We start from the raw sequence: 21,652 nt of genomic DNA on the forward strand, positions 1-21,652 counted from the left end.
TTCATTAAAGCAAAAAAGGGCATTGTGTAGTACAGAACCAATTTATTTTAATATATTAAGAAGAAAACAATCGAGAGTTGCTTAAATACCTCCAGAGGCTGGAGGCTTGATGCAGAAACTTTCAGACAAGTAACATTCAATTGAACAGAAAATTTATGTCATAATTTACATGCAATTCAATAACAATGTTTGGTTGCCAATTTGAAATGGATTGGGCTCAAAATGTAAAAAAAATGTGGTTTCAAAAATTGCAATACTAATTACACACACACACACCCCCACACACACACAACTTTGTCACCATTTCCATAAGCTTTCATTATGGAATAGTGTTCTTTCTTTGTTGCTGAGACAATATTGTTGTTCCCCTCTTAGAGGAGTTTAAATAGTCGGACGCCATCTGCATTTCAATTGGTTATGGTAATTGAGCGCTGTATTTTAACTTTGTATGGTATTTTATCTATCCACTTGTTTATTGTTATTATTGTAAACCACCCTGAGCCCTCCGGGGGAGGGCGGTATATAAGTGGAACAATCAATCAATCAATCAATCAATCAATCAATCAATCAATCAATCAATCAATCAATCAATCAATCAATCAATCAATCAATCAATCAATCAATAGTTCCCAGTCCAATAGAATCTCAAAGACCAACAAGATTGTCAGGGTATAAGCTTTTCAGAGTCAAAGGTCCATTCTACCAGATCTTCTTGGAAATTGTTGGACAATTTTAGAAATATCACTTACACCCTTTTGTAATGTGGCTAAGCCGCAGGGTTGCAGCGAGGGCGACCTGAACCCGGGGCTCTGTGCCCCTGCCACACCCCTGTCCGCCCCAACCAAACCCCAGAACACCCCACCACTCCCCCACAGTGGCGTGTGCCAGGTGCCTCGCTCACCCCCCTTGCCCACTTGGCGCTGTGCCACTGCTAAGCCCACATTAGAGAAGAAGAAGAGTTTGGATTTATACCCCACTTTTCTCAACTGTACTGTGAGCAGCTTATAAATTCCTTCCCTTCCTCTCCCCATGACAGACTCCTTGTGAGGTAAATGGAGCTGAGAGAGTTCGCGGAGATCTGTGGCTAGCCAAAGGTCTCTCAACAGGCATTATTTGGAGGAGCAGGGAAACACATCCAGTTCACCAGACAAGAGTCCCCTGTTCATGTGGAGGAGTGGGGAATCAAACCCTTTTCTCCAGGTCAGAGCCCACTGCTCTTAACCACTACACCATGCAACCTCTTGTATATGGACAATGAGGAGAGGCTGCAGCGTTTGGGACTCTTTAGTTTGGAGAGGAGACAGCTAAGGGGGGTGGGGGGATAGGATTGAAGTCTATAAAATTATGCATGGGGTAGAAAGTGTTGACAGAGAGAAATTTTTCTCTCTTTCTCACAATACTAGAACCAGGGGGCATGATGGGGGGAAGAATTAGGACTAATAAAAGGAAACACTTCTTCACGCAATGTGTGATTGGTGTTTGGAATATGCTGCCCCAGGAGGTGGTGATGGCCACTAACCTGGATAGCTTTAAAAGGGGCTTGGACAGATTTATGGAGGAGAAGTCGATCTATGGCTACCAATCTTGATCCTCTTTGATCTGAGATTGCAAATGCCTTAACAGACCAGGTGATCGGGAGCAACAGCCGCAGAAGGCCACTGCTTTCACCTCCTGCATGTGAGCTCCCAAAGGCAACTGGTGGGCCACTGCGAGTAGCAGAGAGCTGGACTAGATGGACTCTGGTCTGATCCAGCTGGCTTGTTCTTATGTTCTTAATGCATGGATATTTATTCTTTCTCTATGCATACAGTGCCTTATACAATATATACCCCAGTAAACATTCTCTTCTCACTGGACACAGTGTGTAACAGACTTCTCTCTGTGATATACCTCTGAAGATGCCAACCACAGATTCTGGTGAAATGTTAGGAACCAGATCTACCAGACCATGGCCACACAGCCTGGAAAACCCACCACAACCAATATATGGATAGTGTTTGTAACTTGTTTGTTTTTAAACTATTTTAGATACAAATTTTAAATGGTTGTGGTGGGTTTTCTGGGCTGTGTGGCTGTGGTCTGGTGGAGCTTATTCCTAACATTGTTCCTAACACCAATATCTTCCTAACATTTCACTGGACACAGTGTGTAACAGACTTCCCTCTGTGATACACCTCTGAAGATGCCAGCCACACAGCCCAGAAAACCCACCACAACCAGTTGAATCCGGCCGTGACAATACACTAATTTTAAAAATGAAGAAGTTAGTACAAAATCTGAATGGGCCCAGTCCTGTGTTGCCACTTGATTGGCGGATCACACTACTGTCCGCCCACCTCTCTGTGGTTGTTGGTTCTTGTGTGAACAGTGAGGCTTCAAAAATAGCTTTTTGCAAAGGCCAAGAGCATGTTGTTTGCTATCATTCACCAAACTGTAATTACCAGGCCATTGAGCAGCATTTAAAATTAGAAGTGAGTGCATAATTAAAGGCCTGAGCTGTTATCTACGCCAGTAATGGAGTGACGGAGTCTGCCGTGCCAAGCACACTTACATGGAAGTAAATCCCTTTAAAATCAATAGAACTTGCCTCCAAGGAAACAGCTTGGGATTGGGCTGTTGCAATGCTAACATGGAGGTTACTCACAATTGTGCTGGCACCCTTGAAACCCTCTTCAGACAACCTTGGGGGTTTTAATAACTTATTTATTTTATTGATTTATTTATACTTTAGGTTTTTAGACCACCCTCCCCAAAGGGCTCAGGGCAGTAAACAGCATAAAGTTATAACAATAATCATATCAAATCCATTCAAATTTAAAACCATTTAAAAACTAGCAACAACAAATAGTAAAAAAGGAACTTTATACACAACAGATGGCAATAAAAGCCCCACCCCCACCCCCAACTGAGCCCACCAGGAACCTAGATCGTCCAGGGTCTCAATCAACCCAACTCTGTTCAAGGGGCCTCTTCCGCACAGCTAGATGGAACTCTGTCACTCAAATTTTTTTTAAAAAAATATTTTATAATATTTTTACTTGTGACTCATACTTAGCCTCGCCCAGTGTGCGGTCACAGCGGCACAATGAATATGATTCTCAGGAATACAAACGAGGCGACATTGCAGATAAATGTGGGAGACCTGTGAGCTTGCAGCTATTAAGTTCCTTAACCATTTGACAATATTAATGGCAAAAACCCTTCAAGGATAAAACCCCCGCTGTCTCAGCCAGAGGTTAGCTATTCTCCAAGGAAATCTTGCTCCCAGAAAAGTGGACACAGAGACATTTTGAGCCAAGCAAGCCAATTCCAATTGTCACCCCCATCCCCCACCCCCCCACCCCCAATGCAGCTACATCACATTCCCTGTGTCTGGAGATCCTAGCAGTTTTACGACAACAGAAAAGCACCACATTTCTCTGGTCAGGAAGAAGTCAGCAGGAGTTTGGGAGGCAGGGATATAAAGCTAGTGGTGGTAGAATTTATAACTCCAGATGGATGCTAGGATTCATCAGCCCCTGCCAGCTTGGCCAATTGGCCATGTTGGCAGGGGCTGATGGGAATTGTAGTACATAACATCTGGAGTGCCAAAGATTCGCCACCACGGTGCTAGGTCATGTGTTGTCAAATACTCCATGAAATCACTTCCGTGAAAACCAGGAAGGGATATCAGACAGTTCTAGGATCACCGGAAACTATGTGGTGCAACCACAGAGTTTCCAGCTATTCCTGGAGTGATGCCATGCCACTTCCTAGTTTGTCCTGAAAATGAGATCGCAGCACACACTATGTTGACATTTTTTTAAAATATAAAATAATTCTGCCACTTCTCCAAGAGCTGGTGGGCAGTAGGGCTGCAGGCAGGAAGTCTAACAGTCCTAATGAACACACACACACACCCTTCTCACCTCTCCAACTCTTTTGAGAGCCAGCAGGGTGCAGCGGTGAAGAGCAGTGGACTCTCATCTGAAGAACTGGGTTTGATTCCCTGCTGCTCCAGGTGAAGTTGTTTTGTGCAGAAAAAGCCTTTGTTAGGGAATTGTCAGGACGTGGGATACAATACAATACAATAACCTTTATTAGGCATATTAAAATAGGCTCCAGAGAATTACAGACATTTCTGAAGTACAAATCAAAAGTACATTCAAAACACAGACAGATAAACTGTATCTAGCATTGGACATTACTTAGAAAATTCTGTCACTTGTAAAAGAAATTTTGCTACTTTTCCCAAGAGCACGGCCTCTGTGTTATTTAACAAAAGCTCCACAACAGAGTTGTCAGAGTCTCTTTCAGATTTGTCTAAGACCCGTCCAGGAGAGAAATTCCTAATACCCACATATCTCGGACAGTCAAGTATAATGTGAGCGAGAGTCTCCACTTGGTTTTTACAGTGTGGACAGACCCGATCCTGGAGAGGGATAGATAGGTAGCGGCCCTTTGTAATGGCCGATGGAAAAGTATTGCATCTGGCCCTTGCAATAATCCATCTCTGTTGGGGTTCAGTTAATAGTTCAAGATATTTGGCTATGTGCCCCTGTTCTGGTACTATTCCGACAGAAAGGGGTGAGCATGATTTATTTGCTTGGCCCAACAACGTATGGTATTCCTGTTGATGTGGGATATATGTGTTAGGAGAAAACCGCTTTTCATAAAGACATGATTCTTGTCCCTTCATAAAAAGAAGGAGAAGAAGAAGAGTTTGGATTTATATCCCCCCTTTCTCTCTTGCAGGAGACTCAAAAGGGGCTTATAATCTCCTTGCCCTTCCCCCCTCACAACAAACACCCTGTGAGGTGGGTGGGGCTGAGAGAGCTCCGAGAAGCTGTGACTAGCCCAAGGTCACCCAGCTGGCATATGTGGGAGTGCACAGGCTGATCGGAATTCCCCAGATAAGCCTCCACAGCTCAGGCGGCAGAGCGGGGAATCAAACCCGGTCCCTCCAGATTAGATACACGAGCTCTTAACCTCCTACGCCACTGCTGCTCCTAGCTGTGACTAGCCCAAGGTCACCCAGCTGGCAGGTGTGGGAGTGCGCAGGCTAATCTGAATCCCCCAGATAAGCCTCCACAGCTCAGGCGGCAGAGCGGGGAATCAAACCCGGTTCCTCCAGATTAGATACACGAGCTCCTAACCTCCTACACCACTGCTGCTCCTTATTGGCTGTTAATTAAAGGCTTATTGTTAAAGGCTTATTGGCTGTGAATTACGGAGCTGCCACACGGCATGACCTCGGCGGTGCAGTTTAAAAATCCAGGTTTCTTTCGGGTTTTCTCTGTGCCTAGGGTGAGATTAGTCATCTTTTTTCCCTGACCGCATTAACCAAATGTGTCAGAAATATTGCTGTTCTACTTGGCACCTGCTTTTGCTTCGATGACATATACGTGTCATAAAAGGGTCCATAATGGACAAATTGCCTCTCAGCGGTGAAAAAGTAGTTCTTCGCCCAATGAGTCACTGAACTGTACAATTCGCTGTCATGGGATGTGGTGACGGCCATTGAGAACAAATTGAGAGCAATCAGGAGATTGGACAGAGAGCCTGTGTGGTGTAGCGATTAAGAGCGGTAGAGTGTTGGGTTCAGTTCTTTGCTCTTCCACATGAAGCCTGCTGGGTGACCTTGAGCCAGTCACAGTTCTCTCAGAACTCACTCAGCCCCACCACCTCCCAAAGGGTCTGTTGTGGGAGGGCGGGGGAGGGGGGAGAGAAGGGAAGGTGATTGTAAGCTGCTTGGAGACTCCTTGAAAAGTGGGATATGAGTGGGATATAAAAACCAACTCTTCTTCTTCATCACCATCATCATGGAAGAGAAGTCATTCAATGGCTGCCAGCCATGGTGTTGCTGAAGGAAATCAAAGGTCGTTTCCCCACTTTATAAAATAACGTCAAGGCAAACCGCGCTCCTTTGATGTGGGGCTTTTGAGCGCGAGGTCTGACTCCCCACCGCAGCTTGTCCCTGTAGGAAACCTGAACTCGGCAGCAGCGAGTTCAGTCATACAGCACTCCCCACACCCGTGCGTTCAGTGGTCATCGGCAGGGAGCTTCTCTGTCCTGATTGGCTGGAGCGCCGTTTTGTGGACGGAACTTTGTAAAAAAAACCCCTGCAATCGTCGCCGAAACATCGACATGCACAGTCGTCATCGCAAATTGGACCAATGCTTTTCCCCTTTATTTCAAAAATTGTCTCCCGCAATATGGCGCGAAATTTCTCGGAACACGGAAGTGCCCGCTTTCTCTTCTCTTCCATTTCTATGTGAAACCAAGGGGGAAGAACGCGGAAGTGCCCGCTTTCTCTTCCCCTCCATTTCATTGAGAAACCCAGCGGACGAACGATGATTCTTCAGTCACAATTAACGAATTAGTCGAGTCCACGTGCACTCAAAGCTACGTGCAGACGGGTGATTTCCTGGTAAAAAATAGCGGAAGGAAATGCTGCATGCGCATCGCGCATGCCCCGCAGTGCCCTGATTGGTCCACGTCATGATGTGCGGCGGGAAATTCAAACCCGCAGTGACCCCCGGCTTCCCCACTGCCTCACTCTCCCCTGCGGTCACCGCGGGGATTTCAGAAATGTTGCTCGACCATCCAGGGGTCGACATGATGCACGCTGAGGAGGACAGAGAGCAGCAGAGTCGGGGTCGCTGTGTTGCTGCCACTCAGGTAGTGGGGAATGCAGCAGGCCCCCGGTTTATTTGCCGCAACTACCGCGCAATGAAAGGTGAGTGGGGAAACGACCAAAGGCAGGATCAGATGTAGGCCTCGGCCTCTACAGCAACTGTTTGGCCACTGTGTGAAGCAGGATGTTGGACAAAATGGGCCACTGATCTGACCCAGCTGGGCCCCTCCATTCAGCTAGAGGTAAGAAGTCAATTCAAAAATTTGGCAATTCCAGGGGAATGAATCTGTGGCAGAATGTGGGGATATCTCCATTGCCCTCTCAACTGTCCTGCAGAGTTAGCCTATGCTTCCTGCCAAGCCCATTGGCCTCTGGGAGGAAAAATGAGTAACATCCTTGGGCACATATTGAACTCAGATGCCTGAAGAAATATGGAGGCTTTGGTTCAGGGGATTGATCTGAAGGAGGGTCAGGGATGGTCATAGCCAATGGGCAATGAGGCAGCTGTCCCAGGCATCATGCAAATTGGGACCCCGACTACCCAAGGCTTGGGACCCCAAAAGAGGGATGGAATTAAGAAGAGCAGGATCCTGCCACTGTGGCGTAGGAGGTTAAGAGCTCGTGTATCTAATCTGGAGGAACCGGGTTTGATTTCCAGCTCTGCCGCCTGAGCTGTGGAGGCTTATCTGGGGAATTCCGATCAGCCTGTGCACTCCCACATATGCCAGCTGGGTGACCTTGGGCTAGTCACAGCTTCTCGGAGCTCTCTCAGCCCCACCTACCTCACAGGGTGTTTGTTGTGAGGGGGGAAGGGCAAGGAGATTGTCAGCCCCTTTGAATCTCCTGCAGGAGAGAAAGCGGGGATATAAATCTAAACTCTTCTTAGTTGGAGCTTGGGCAGCTGGTTTTTGACACCAGGGATAACTCTTGCCTACTTAGTACAGAGCAAGGGTTGCCCCCCCCTTGCTTGGTCCTGCACTTAAGACCAGCCATGAGAAGGCAGAAAAGATAAGCCATGCACTTTTTTTTTGGTCATGGTCAGAGTTTCTTCTCTTTCTGCTAGCTTTCTGCTCCAAAAGGACACAGGCCTACATCCAAAGTTCATTATCGATTGCATTCCTTTACCATTTCCGAAAAAAATGTCCGTATCCCTCTCACCACTGTAATATTAATCTCTCCACGGTGGGAAAAGCAATGTTAGACAATTGTGTTTCCCTCTGCCGACATGCAGCTAGATCAATGGCGAAAACAAACACAGCAAATGTTGCAAAGCGAGCCATGCTCAGCGCAATCCTGAATATCAATGGCTTCCTCCACCCTGGGGGACAATGGGGAAGAGAATTAGTTGTGCTGCAGAAGACAGCGTAACTATTGAGAATTCTTCTCCATAAGAAAGCCATCGTCTCGTAACATACACATACTTTATGATCTTCCTGGACAGGATAAACTTTGGGGTGCAAGCAGAGGTGGGATCCAGCAGGTTCTCACAGGTTCCCGAGAGTTGGTTACTAATTATTTGTGTGTGCCGAGAGGGGGTTACTAATGGGTGATTTTGCCACGTGATTTTTGCCTTAGTTACGCCCCTCCTCTCAGCAGTAGCGCGCAGAACTTGAAGCAGTCTAGCAGGAGGTGCACCGGCGTGCGTGGCAGCCTGCGCCTGCGTGCATTCATTTCCCGCCCAAGGACCGGCGCAGCGGCTGCATCCTTGCCACAGCCCCACCCAGGAATGCCCTGCCCATGGAATGCCCAGCCATGCCCCCATCGTGCCCCGCCTAGCCCCATTGGCGCTACGCCACAGTTTGAATCCCACCACCATGGGAACCTGTTACTAAAATTTTTGGATCCCACCACTGGCGTGCAAGAGTGAATATGTTCACATCATGCAAAAAAATTTTTCATGGCAATTGCATCCCTAAGCACTGATTGATTGGGATGTGGAAGGCTGAATCCTTGGGTAGACTGCTCTTGCATGCATAAGTGAGGAAATGCAGGGGTTTGCAAATCATTTGGCTGTAAAGCAGGGGCAGAGTGAGGAGGAATCCGCAAAGCCCAGTGGGCACGCATCGCGACTTCCTGGCGCCCCTGCCGGGCTGTGGCGCCTCGGGCCCCTGCGTCCAGCCAAATGAATACCCCTGGAATGCCCCGAGAAACCTTTCGCTTCCCCTCTCGCACGCAGCCGTCCCGGCTGTGCCCCTGCACTGGTGTGTGCCCAGGGCATTGCCCCCCTGCCCTATGGGCACTACGCCACAGCTGTGAAGTAGTCTTGCCAATTTCCTGGGAGCATCTGGAGCTCCCCCAATTTTACAGTGAATTACCAAGCAATCAAGATCAGTTTCCTTAGAGAAAATGGCTGTTTGGGAGGGTAGAGTCTGTTGTATCATAATTCACTGAGGTCCCTCTCCCCTGCCCTCCCCAAACCCTGCCCATCTCAGGCTTTACTGCCAAAATTGCCAGGTATTTCCCAACTCAGAGGTGGCAACCTTAATGTCAAGGCAGCAGTGGTGGTGCTCAGTTGGGGTTCCTACATACCTTTTTTCAGTGGATCAGCCAGGGATGGGGTGGGGAGGGAAGAAGAAGAAGAAGAAGAAGAAGAAGAAGAAGAAGAAGAAGAAGAAGAAGAAGAAGAAGAAGAAGAAGAAGAAGAAGAAGAAGAAGAAGAAGAAGAAGAAGAAGAAGAAGAAGAAGAAGAAGAAGAAGAAGAAGTAGAAGTAGAAGTAGAAGTAGAAGTAGAAGTAGAAGTAGAAGAAGAGGAGGAGGAGGAGGAGGAGGAGGAGGAGGAGGAGGAGGAGTTGTTGGAGGAGTTGGATTCATATCCCTCTTTCTCTCCTGTAAGGAGACTCAAAGGGGCTGAGAGAGCTCAAAAGAACTGAGACTAGCCCAAGGTCACCCAGCTGGCGTGTGTTGGAGTGCACAGCCAAATCTGAATTCCCCAGATAAGCCTTCACAGCTCCAGTGGCAGATCGGGGAATCAAACATGGTTCCTCTAGATTAGAGTGCTCCTGCTCTTAACCACTATGCCACTGGGAACATAGTATGGATATGGGTATGATTTATGGGGACTGGGGAGCCTCCAGCGAGACTCAGCAGATGGGATGCATACATTTCTCATACATAAAATCACATACTACAACATTCCAAAAAGATAACCCTGAGACGCATCAGTGCCCTGACCCTGGTTTGCCCAATCTCGACAGCTCCGCAGGGTCACCTCGGGTTAGTCAAAAAAAGAGGAGTTTTTTTTAAATACCCTGGTATTGTCTACCTTCCAAACTCCTTTCCCTTCCTCTCTTCACGAACGACACTTTGTGAGTAGGTTCGGCTGAGAGAGTTCTGAGAAAACTGTGACTAACCCAAGGTTATGTGTAGAGAAACAAATCCAGTTCACCAGATATGAGTCTGCCATTCATGTTGAAGAGTGGGGAGTTAAACTTGGTTCTTCAGATTATAGTCCACCATTCTTAACCACTACACCAGTGATGGCGAACCTATGGCACGGGTACCAGAGGTGGCACTCAGAGCCCTCTCTGTGGGCACGCACAAACAGAGTTCATCATGTGGGGGGGGAATTCCCCCCCCCCACATCTAGGCTGGCCTGGGCCTGGAAGCTTTGATTACATATTAGCATTAAACTGAAGACCTAGTTTTGGGGAAGCAGTGTAGGTAACCCTGTTAAGCGCTGTTAAACCCCACTGATTTTCATGCGTAGAACTAAAGCGTGATCCTTTACCTGGGAGTAAGCTCGGTTGCTGGCAATGTGGCTTGCTTCTGAGTAAACCCTCCTAGGGTCGTGATTCACCCATTCGAAGAGTTGCATGGTTGCTTCAAAGCACAGCCAACAACTACCACCAAGCTTACTCCCGAGTAACGCACACCTCAGAGCCAACCATTTTTTTCTAAACTAAAATCTCAGTATTCAGGTTAAATTGCCGTGTTGGCACTTTGTGATAAATAAGTGGGTTTTGGGTTGCAGTTTGGGCACTCGGTCTCAAAAAGGTTCGCCATCACTGCACTACACCATGCTGGAATGGCAGGTAAGTTAAAATTCCAGGGGATCCTTCGGTCCCACCGGGAGGCTGGTATTATCAAATGATTTCCAGTGATATAAAGGAAGACTAGGGAAATGCTCAGTGCCATGATGGCTGGCCACGTAGCCAATCGGATTTGCAAAACCAATGCAGGAAGGGAAAGAGAGAAAAAAATCAGCCCCCAAAAACCAAGTAACCAGGAAAGTCAACCTGGGGCTTAATAATAGAATGAATACTAATCGATTGCATACGTTAAATACATACCAAATAGTAGTACTAGAGCAAGATGAATTGGTTTTTCCCCTTTTCCTTTAAAGAGTCTCAAGGCAGTTTACAATCTCCTTCCCCTTCATCTGCACAACGGACACCATGTGAAGTGGGTGGGGCTGAGAGAGTTCTGAGAGAACTGTGACTAACCCAAGGTTACCCGGAAGGTTTCCTGTGGAGAATGAAACCCAATTCACCAGACAAAAAGAAGTTGTTTTTTTTAAACTCCACTTTTCTTTGCCTTTAAAGAGTCTCAGAGTGCTTTGGCCACAAGACCTTCCTTATTATGCCAAATACAACATTTGTGACTTAATTATTATGTGAATTGTGTATTTAATTTAATAATGTGATAGAGTAATGGAGATTAATAATTTTGGAAATTAAATTTGTACATTTTATAAATGACTCACACAATAATTAACCTTTTTTTCTTTTCCCCCCATTGCTTCCTTTTTCAGGTTTTAAAGCTTTGGTCAGAAATGTTTTATTTTGTATTTGGAATGATTTTTACTTTATGGTGTGTGTTTTAATAATATGCACACTAGAGAAGGCTTTGTGGTCCAAACACGTTTAGTTTTAATGGGCCTTTGTAATGTTTGTTATGCTTGAAAGTTTTATTAATTTAACATATGTGGTATTTAACCCAGTGGTATTTGTTAATTTAACCCAGTGGTATTTATTCTATTATTAGGTCTTCTGTCAGTTTTCTTGTTGCCAGGCAGATTTGGCCATTAGAGGCTAAACAGGTAGGCCCCATGAAAGGGTGTTCACCTTTGTGATACCCAAACTTTGAAACTCTTTCCCTTGGGATGCTGGTCAGCCTCATTTTTTGTCATCAACCAGTGAGGACTTTTCTGTTTTGTTGAACATTGCCTTATTTAGCTCTGCTCCTTGTTTATGAGTTTTTAAAAATATATTCATTTTTTTTGTTTGATTCCCATTTCATTCATTGTAATATTTGATATTGTACATGTCGATACTATCTTTTGCTTGTTACAAATATTTCAAATATTTGTATTTGAAAGGCTTTCAAATGTCCAAACTTTTGTTTTCATGTTTGCTGCTTCAAAGACCCTATATTGGGTGGAAGGAAGGAAGGAAGGAAGGAAGGAAGGAAGGAAGGAAGGAAGGAAGGAAGGAAGGAAGGAAGGAAGGAAGGAAGGAAGGAAGGAAGGAAGGAAGGAAGGAAGGAAGGAAGGAAGGAAGGAAGGAAAGAAGAAAGAAAGAAAGAAAGAAAGAAAGAAAGAAAGAAAGAAAGAAAGAAAGAAAGAAAGAAAGAAAGAAAGAAAGGAAGGAAGGAAGGAAGGAAGGAAGGAAGGAAGGAAGGAAGGAAGGAAGGAAGGAAGGGAAAAGAAGGAAGGAAGGAAGGAAGGAAGGAAGGAAGGAAGGAAGGAAGAAAGAAAGAAAGAAAGAAAGCTGAAAGAAAGAAGCGGAAAGAAGCCATGGTGTTAAAGAAAGAAAGAAAGAAAGAAAGAAAGAAAGAAAGAAAGAAAGAAAGAAAGAAAGAAAGAAGGAGGGAAGAAAGAAGAGAGAGAGAAAGAAGGAAGGAAGGAAGGAAGGAAGGAAGGAAGGAAGGAAGGAAGGAAGGAAGGAAGGAAGGAAGGAAGGAAGAGGAGAAAAGAAGAAAGAAAGAAAGAAAAGAAAAGAAGAAAAGAAAGAAAAGAAAAGAAAGAAAAGAAAAGAAAGAAAAGAAAGAAAGAGAAGAAAGGGAAGGAAGGAAGGAAGGAAGGGAAGGAAGGAGAGAAGGGAAGAAGAGAAGGAAGGAAGGAAGGAAGGAAGGGAAAAGGGGAGAAGAGGAAGGAAGGAAGGAAGGAAGGAAGAAAGAAGAAAGAAGAAAAGAAAAGAAGAGAAAGAAAGAAAGAAGAAGAAAGAAAGAAGAAAAGAAACAAAAAAAGAAAAGAGAAAGAAAAAAAGAAGAAAGAGGAAGGAAGGAAGGAAGGAAGGAAGGAAGGAAGGAAGGAAGGAAGGAAGGAAGGAAGGAAGGAAGGGAAAAAGAAGAGAGAGAGAAAAAAGGAAGAGAGAGGAAGAAAGAAAGAAAGAAAGAAAGAAAGAAAGAAAGAAAGAAAGAAAGAAAGAAAGAAAGAAAGAAAGAAAGAAAGAAAGAAAGAAAGAAAGAAAGAAAGAAAGAAAGAAAGAAAGAAAGAAAGAAAGAAAGAAAGAAAGAAAGAACAGACATCAGATAAGAGACAACTTGTCAGAAAAAGGGATTTCAAAAATTTAATAAATTAAGGGGTTGGGTAAAAAAATTGACACACACAGGCAAACACATGGCATTTTCCACAAACAAAACAGGAAAATGTATTGTGAACTTTTGGTGAACTTTTGATCCAGCCCTGTTTTCCCCAAAGTTACATGATGTGGCTTCTACCAAGGGCCTCCTTGACTCTATCTCTCAACTTGCCACAGTGATGTTTGCTCAGATGGCTCCAATGAACTGTGAACGTCTGTGTTCTGTGTCTTCTCATCCAGAGCCGGCATTAACCATATGTTCCTACTATGAAAAGCTGTTGTTAGACACTTTAGAGTAACTGATATTCGTTAAGGTCTGTTGTTATTCTTCCTAGATGAAATTATGTCCAAATGGCCGGGGAGAGATGAGCTAAAAATAACAGGAACCTGTCAAATTAGTCCTAGGGAAAAAAATTAAAACAGGTCTCAAAAGACAAACTTTTTGACCGTCACAACAATGTGAGCTCCTCCTCGTTCTTTAGGGTTTTAATTTTTTTAAAAATCAATAAAAATTCTTAGCACTAATCCATCAAGCTACTGTTAGAAAGAACATGCAACTTTTGCCCTCTTGCCCCTATTTCACAAATAATAAGGTTCGGACCAGTTCTGAATTTCCCTCCATACCAGCCGTACTATCTGAGAGACAATGGTCAAGATCAGTGGTGGGATCCAAAAATTTTAGGAACAGGTTCCCATGGTGGTGGGATTCAAACTGTGGTGTAGCGCCAATGGGGCTGGGCGGGGCACGACGTGGGCATGGCCGGGCGTTTTGGGGGCAGGGCATTCCTGGGCGGGGCTGTGGCAAGGATGCAGCCGCTGCGCCGGTCCTTGGGTGGGAAACGAATGCACACAGGCGCAGGCTGCCACGCACGCCGGTGCACCTCCTGCTAGACCACTTCAAGTTCTGCATGCTACTGCTGAGAGAAGGGGTGTAACTAAGTCAAAAATCACGTGGCAAAATCACCCATTAGTAACCCCCTCTCGGCACACACAAATAATTAGTAACCTACTCTCGGGAACCTATGAGAACCTGCTGGATCCCACCTCTGGTCAAGATGTGTCTAGGGAACTTTTACATCAGTTATGTTCTCCTGAGCCCGATTAGCACTCAAGAGGTGAGTGGTAGGGTGAAATAAAAGGAATGGTTTATTGTTGCTGCCCCCCCAATTTCCAATAAAGGCAGAAGCCCCAAATGCAGTCAGTTTCCAGGTTTTATGCAGTTTACAGAGTAATAAAGTCAGCATCATCACAGCCTCATGGCGAGGTCAGATAGACCCTCCTGGCACATGCCAGGACATATGAAAGCTTTCTTCATACAATGCGTGATCTAAAAGACACACCTTGGGTGTGAGCAGCAGTGGCGTAGTGGCTAAGAGCAGGTGCACTCTGATCTAGAGGAACCGGGTTTGATTCCCAGCTCAGCCACTTGAGTTCTGGAGGCTTATCTGGGGAATTCAGATTAGCCTGTGCGCTTTCACACACGCCAGCTGGGTGACCTTGGGCTAGCCACAGCTTTTCAGAGCTCTCTCAGCCCCACCCACCTCACAGGGTGTTTGTTGTGAGGGGGGAAGGGCAAGGAGATTGTAAGCCTCTTTGAGTCTCCGACAGGAGAGAAAGGGGGGATATAAATCCAAACTCCTCCTCCTCCTCCTCCTCCTCCTCCTCCTCCTCCTCCTCCTCCTCCTCTTCTTCTTCTTCTTCTTCTTCTTCTTCTTCTTCTTCTTCTTCTTCTTCTTCTTCTTCTTCTTCTTCTTCTTCTTCTTCTTCTTCTTCTTCTTCTTCTTCTTCTTCTTCGTACCTCCCCTGGGGGGAGACTTTACATTAAAATGAGGCAACAGAGTCATTCAGGTGTCAGCTTGACCCCATATGATACCTTGTCTATTCTGGAATGAGGGAGATGTTTTGACAACAGGATAGATTGTTCTCATCCTTCAAGTGCTGATCAAAGCAACATTCGCATTATTACACCATGGGAGGAAATACACAAAGCAACAAGATGACTCTAGGGCTGTTTCTGCACAGCCAGTTATGGTGTTGTGCTGTCAGTGTTATTGGCAACGTTGCAGCAACTGAGCATTTACATGAGTGGGCGCTCCATAGACAGGGAGCACATCGGCTGAACCCCAGTGCTTCGAATGGCTGTGCATTGCAAATGGTATTCTTTTTTCCCCAGGGTAGACATCACAGTGTTCGGTGCCAGAATTGTCCAGTGTGGGCCGCCATTGTGGGGGGCGTGCTCTGCAGCACCGATTCCTGGTGAGCGCTTCACATGACACTGACTGCGGAGTGCTGCTGTTGAAAAGACACGCTCAGTGAGCGATGTTCGAATAAATCATTGTGGGCCTGCTGGAGTGTTGCCACATCGATTCAGCATTATTTCTGCAGCGACGACTGTGCGAAGTCACCACTTGTAACACTGTTTTTACCATCCTTTTACCAGCTTTTTGGGCCCTTGCGGAAACGGCCTAAGTTACTCAGGAGAGGTTGAGTGCAGATTCTATCACCTGTCTTCCTGGCAACAGGTTTTATTCTGTGAATCCTTTTCTTTGAATATCTTCACAGCAGGGTCCAATGATCCATTAGCTCTGGTGAAAACCAGAGCATCTATTTGACAAGGGAATAACTTTAAAACGTAGACATTATTGTCTAAGGCTAATCCTTTCACCCGTAAGCATTTTAGCCAACAGAAAAATAAAACATTTTACATTTTACACACATAGCAGAACACCAAGGATGTTTACAGGAGAGGGGGCTATTGTTTATTCTGAGAAAATGTGAAATTCCCATTCTGGAAAGAATAAAACAATGCATATGTAGTTGTCAGGGACGTAGGTATAGATTTTTATGGGGGGGGTTCGGGGTGGGGCCACACCCCCACTGGCCCCTAGGGCATGGCCACGCCTCCCCAAGTCCCGCCCCTGGCCTAGCTCTTATAAAAGCAGCTCCCCTGCTCTGCCCTCCCCTGCCCCTCCCCTCTGGGCAGAGGCATAGAGGGAAAATGGAGCCTGGTGCAAAATCTGAGTTTTGCGCCCCCCCCCCCCAGGCAGCCGCTGTGATGCTGGAATCCACCCCCAAACAGCATCACTTTCAATGGTGTTTGGTTCAGGATGTCCAAAGTTATGGACCCTCAAAAATGTAGCCTTCATCTTCTATTAGCTCCCATTTAAAACAATGGAGGATGAGGCATTCCCTTTGGGAGTCCATAGCTTTGGACCCCCTGGACCAAACTTTACAAAACCTGGGTGGTATCAATAAGAGACTCTCCTGATAATACATCCCAGGTTTGGTAAAGTTTGGTTCAGGGGGGTCCAAAGTGATGGACCCTCAAAAGTGTAGCCCCCATCTTCTATTAGCTCCCATTGGAAACAATGGAGGATGGAGCACCCCCTTTGGGCGTCTATAGCTTTGAACCCCCTGAACCAAACCTCACCAGACCCAGGTAGTATCATCAGGAGAGTCCCCTAAACAATCCCTGAAAGTTTGGTGCTGCTAGCCCAAACAGTGCGCCCCCTGCAGGCCAAGAACCAAAAAAGCACTAAAATGTTTTAAAAACCCACAAACGGAGGGGCGGAGCTTTGGACATGAATGGGGGGGTCAAACCCGAGAAACCCCCCCTACCTACATCCATGGTAGTTGTCATTTTCTTTCCTCAAAGATGACACCACAGTCATGCGTTCTTTCTTCTGTGGTTCTCAATCTCCTTATGAATAGTGACCCTCTCTGGAATGTTGTGTCTATGTTCTGGATCTGTCCGAATCCCTAGGAGAGTAAGCATCTGGTCAGACTCTTGTGGGAGGGCATTCTACAGTGCAGGTGTCATTCTTAAGGAGGACCTTTGAGCTGCCCCTTCACCTCCAGAGTGGGCCAGAAGACTCCTCCGTATGACCTCAGTGCCTGGGCAGGAATATGTGGGCACATGCAATTTCTCTAGTACCCAGGACTGAAGAGAGTGTTGTAGATATCATGGACCAGTTAAAAAACAAAAACGAATGAGCGGCTTCCAGATTAAATCAAGCCGAACAGTCCTTAGAACCTAACATGACTAAACCTAGGGGTTGTCCCAGAGGTGGGATCCAGCAGGTTCTCACCAGTTCCCGAGAGTGGGTTACTAATTATTTGTGTGTGCCGAGAGGGGGTTACTAATTGGGTCTGCTTTTCCGTTAGAAATTCCATTAAGTCCAAAAATCATAAAGTCCTGTTGTTTCCTATGTGGCTGGTTAGCAAAGGTAGAAAACGGGTTAATTCTCCCTGTTGGGCTGTTTTAAAAACATGTTTTAGAAATATGGTAAAGTTCCTTGTTTAAGGAAAGTATCCTTTTGATTTCTAGAAACAAAATTAAGTATTTGAAAGTATTAGAGAATTATGACAGGCAGTCAATTGGAGGAGAAGTAGTTGTTTCGGTTGGCAGTAGATGACAGGACTTGCTATAATGAGTTTAAATTATGGACAGAAAGATACCAGCTGGAAATTAGGAACTTTTTTTACAGGAAGAGTTTTTTTACAGTAACAGAGAAGTTATTAATGCCCCGCCCCCGGAATGCCCAGCCACGCCCCCGTCGTGCCCTGCCTAGCCCCACTGGTGCTACGCCACTGTTTGAATCCCACCACCATGGGAACCTGTTACTAAAAATTTTGGATCCCACCACTGGGTTGTACTTTGGTCACATGATGAGAAGACAAAAATCACTGGAAAGGACAATCACACTAGGAAAGGTTGAAGGCAGCAGGAAAAGAGGAAGGCCCAACATGAGACAGACGGACTCAATCAACGAAGCCACGGCCCTCCGTTCTCAGGATCCGAGCAAGGCTAAAAGGACGTTTTGGAGGACATTGATTCATAGAGTCACCATGAGTTGGAAGTGACTTGACAGCATATAGTCCACACATTGCCTGTATTCTAATTGATCTCAGAGACCTTCCGGAGTTAACAAAGAAAACTCCAATCTGCTCGAATGTAACAAACCAGTAAAGTCCAGCCAAAAGTAACCGTATCAAGTTCTTTATTGAGCTGGCATTCTAAGTCAGAGACAGGCAATGCAGGAACTAACTCCCCAAGACACAAGCAGCCGCTTTTACAGGCTTCAGACAAGTTCCCGCCAAGAATAGATAAAGCATAAACAATTCAGGTTCTTACACAAAACTCACACAGACAGTTTCACACAGGCAAGCAAGCAGCAACTGATAACTGTTCTGGGCGCCCCGCCAGGAACTCCAGCAGAAGCCACTCCAAGGTTGAACTGCAACCTTACAGTAAGCCTATAAAGATGGTGCCCCTGTCCTGTCCAAGAAGAGGGAATTCTGAAGTTTTGAGAGTCTCAGAAAAGCCATTCTGCAAGTCACTCCATCCCTTACAAGACTGGTTGGTTGCTGGAGGAAGATCATATTGAACTTCACTACTCAATATAAGGTATCAAGATGTGTCAAGATCAGCCCCTGTTTGATCCCGTCATGTCCCCTGTCTCCTGCCTGGAATGTAGGAACCTTTCTCTTCTCATTCCCTCTCCCTGCTGTGCCCCCCCACCACCACCACTTTGCTTCTCAGGGAATGCCTTATCATCTCATTAGACACCTGCTGTTGTAGCTCTGTCAGTGGTGTGGAATATAAGTTGTTCTGTCCCCAGAGGGAAGTTTCTTTGGCCCTTTCCACACGGGCGATTTAGGGAGCCATTCGCACAGGGGGCGCAGCTGCTGTGCAGCCGCGCCGCCCTCGCGCCGCCCGACCGGCGCGAAGCCGCCGTTTCCCAACTTGGCAAGCGAGGTTTTTGGGAAACGGCAGCTTGGAGCCTCTGCCGTCCAAACGTCTGCCATCCGGCAGACGATACAGGTCTATCAAAACTAGGACAAAGAGGCTTAGAGACAGCTTCTACTCTAAAGCTGTGGCTATGCTAAACTCCGTGGCTTCGTGTTGATGTGTTTGGGGCTGTGTAGGGATGGGTGGAGGAAGGGGAAAGTGAGGATGGGGTATGAATCTGAAGGGTGATCCAGGCGCCTTCCCTCCCCCCACCGGGCGACTCACCTGTCCTGCGGCCCTCCGGTGCGTCGCCGAGGCCTGGGGACATGCCCCCTTTGCCCTGCGACCCTGGAGCGGTCGCGCAGGGCAGGGGGGCATGTCTCCTGGCCTTGGCGACGTGCCGGAGGGCCGCAGGACCGGTAAGTCACTCTGACGATGGCAGCAAGCTCCTGCTGATGTCGTTCTCGGCCGATCTCTGGGAATTCATCCATGCTAACGGGTCTCCACAGGGGGGTCGGGTCGGCGTGTGATTCACGAGGCCTGGACCCCCCCTTCCGCCTCCATGCGGAAACGGCCTTTGTCTTTGGACCATAGGAATAGAGCACTGCCATCCCCACTTGGGAAGCGGTAGTCAGGTATGGGGTGACTTGATGTGGGGGGCTGACGTGGGATATAATGTAGGCCTCATTGCTGGTTATACTTAGTTCTGGCAATAGAAGTCTAAATGCTTAATCTTAGTGCTGTTTCATAATAAAGAAATCATCCAAACTCGTCATTATTGAAGTGTTCATTTTTTAAACAATTCTTTATTATTGTTTCATTATTGAACAGTTCAGGGGCACAACGATATGTTTGGCTTTACTCCCACACTAAATATCCCATGACTAAAAAGTCCTATACTGTTCCCAGTGTGGGTATATTTAGTGAGGGAATATTTAGTGTAGGATTGTTTAGGGAAATTTATGTTTGCATCTGTGTATGGTTCTCCAGTTGCACAGTGGCGGATAGGAAGGCGCTCCAAAGGGTGATCACTACTGCACAGAGGATTATCGGCTGCCCTCTCCCCTCCTTGGAAAAACTCTATAATTCCCAAAGCCTAAAGAAAGCCCAAAATATTCTGAGAGACCCGTCTCATCCAGCACACTCTCTTTTTGAACTGTTACCATCCGGCAGACGATACAGGTCTATCAAAACTAGGACAAAGAGGCTTAGAGACAGCTTCTACTCTAAAGCTGTGGCTATGCTAAACTCCGTGGCTTCGTGTTGATGTGTTTGGGGCTGTGTAGGGATGGGTGGAGGAAGGGGAAAGTGAGGATGGGGTATGAATCTGAAATTGTGTGCATCGAGGAATGCTGCTGTAAATTTCGTTGTGCGTGCACAATGACAATAAATGCTTATGCTTATGCTTTAGGGGGATGGAAGCCCCCCAATACCGATGGCTGATATCATCTCTTGTCTCCTGAGCTGCGTAACCTAAAGGCAATTGCACATTCCAACATTGCCGTGAGAGCATGGAAACTTGTTACATCAGAGGTCAGTGCTATCAGTCGCAGACCAGGAAAGGGATTTGGGCGTCTTAGTTGATAGTTCCATGGGAACGTCAACTCAATGCATGGCAGCTGTGAAAAAGGCAAACTCTATGCTGGGGATAATTAGGAAAGGAATTGAGAATAAAACTGCAAAGATTGTCATGCCCTTATATAAAGCAGTGGTGCTAATTAGGGCCACAACTGAGTAATCACTGTAGTTCAGGTTCTCTGTGTCAGCCACATCATCTCAAAAAAAAAAAGGATATCGAAGAGATAGAAAAAGTGCAGAGAAGGGCAACGAGGATGATTGAGGGACTGGAGCATCTTCCTTATGAGGAGAGGCTGCAGCGTTTGGGACTCTTTAGTTTGGAGAGGAGACGTCTGAGGGGGGATATGATTGAAGTCTATAAAATTATGCATGGGGTAGAAAATGTTGACAGGGAGAAATTTTTCTCTCTTTCTCACAATACTAGAACCAGGGGGCATACATTGAAAATGCTGGGGGGAAGAATTAGGACTAATAAAAGGAAACACTTCTTCATGCAACGTGTGATTGGTGTTTGGAATATGCTGCCACAGGAGGTGGTGATGGCCACTAACCTGGATAACTTTAAAAGGGGCTTGGACAGATTTGTGGAGGAGAAGTCGATCTATGGCTACCAATCTTGATCCTCCTTGATCTGAGACTGCAAAGGCCTCAACAGTCCAGGTGCTCGGGAGGAACAGCCGCAGAAGGCCATTGCTTTCACATATTGCATGTGAGCTCCCAATGGCACCTGGTGGGCCACTGCGAGTAGCAGAGTGCTGGACTAGATGGTCTGATCCAGCTGGCTTGTTCTTATGTTCTTATGTTCTTACATCGCAAAAAAATGCAACAAACTCTATTTTTTTAAAAAAAGTCTTTCTGACCATCAGAGTGGAAAAAGGCACAGTCTTTAATATGTCAGGCCAGCTAATGGACAGATTGAATTTGGTGGAGAGATTCAGCAGTGGAGAATTTCACGAGCATCCTTAATGACTTGGGGTGGACACATAACTGGAGTTCTAAACAATGCAAATGAACATCACCTTTATCCATCTGCATTCCTCAGAGCCAAAATCCTCAGCCTTCTAGTCTGGGAAGGGAGCCCATCTGCTTCTTAATTATCCTTTATTTTCCCCTTGCGGTTTTCAAATCTGAGCCAAGCCACTTCTTGGAATTCCCTTAAAACTTGGCTGTTCAGCGGGCTTTCTTATGTTTTCATTAATACTTCTG

This window comes from Sphaerodactylus townsendi, linkage group LG02, assembly GCF_021028975.2.
Source record: "Sphaerodactylus townsendi isolate TG3544 linkage group LG02, MPM_Stown_v2.3, whole genome shotgun sequence".
NCBI lineage: Eukaryota > Metazoa > Chordata > Lepidosauria > Squamata > Sphaerodactylidae > Sphaerodactylus > Sphaerodactylus townsendi.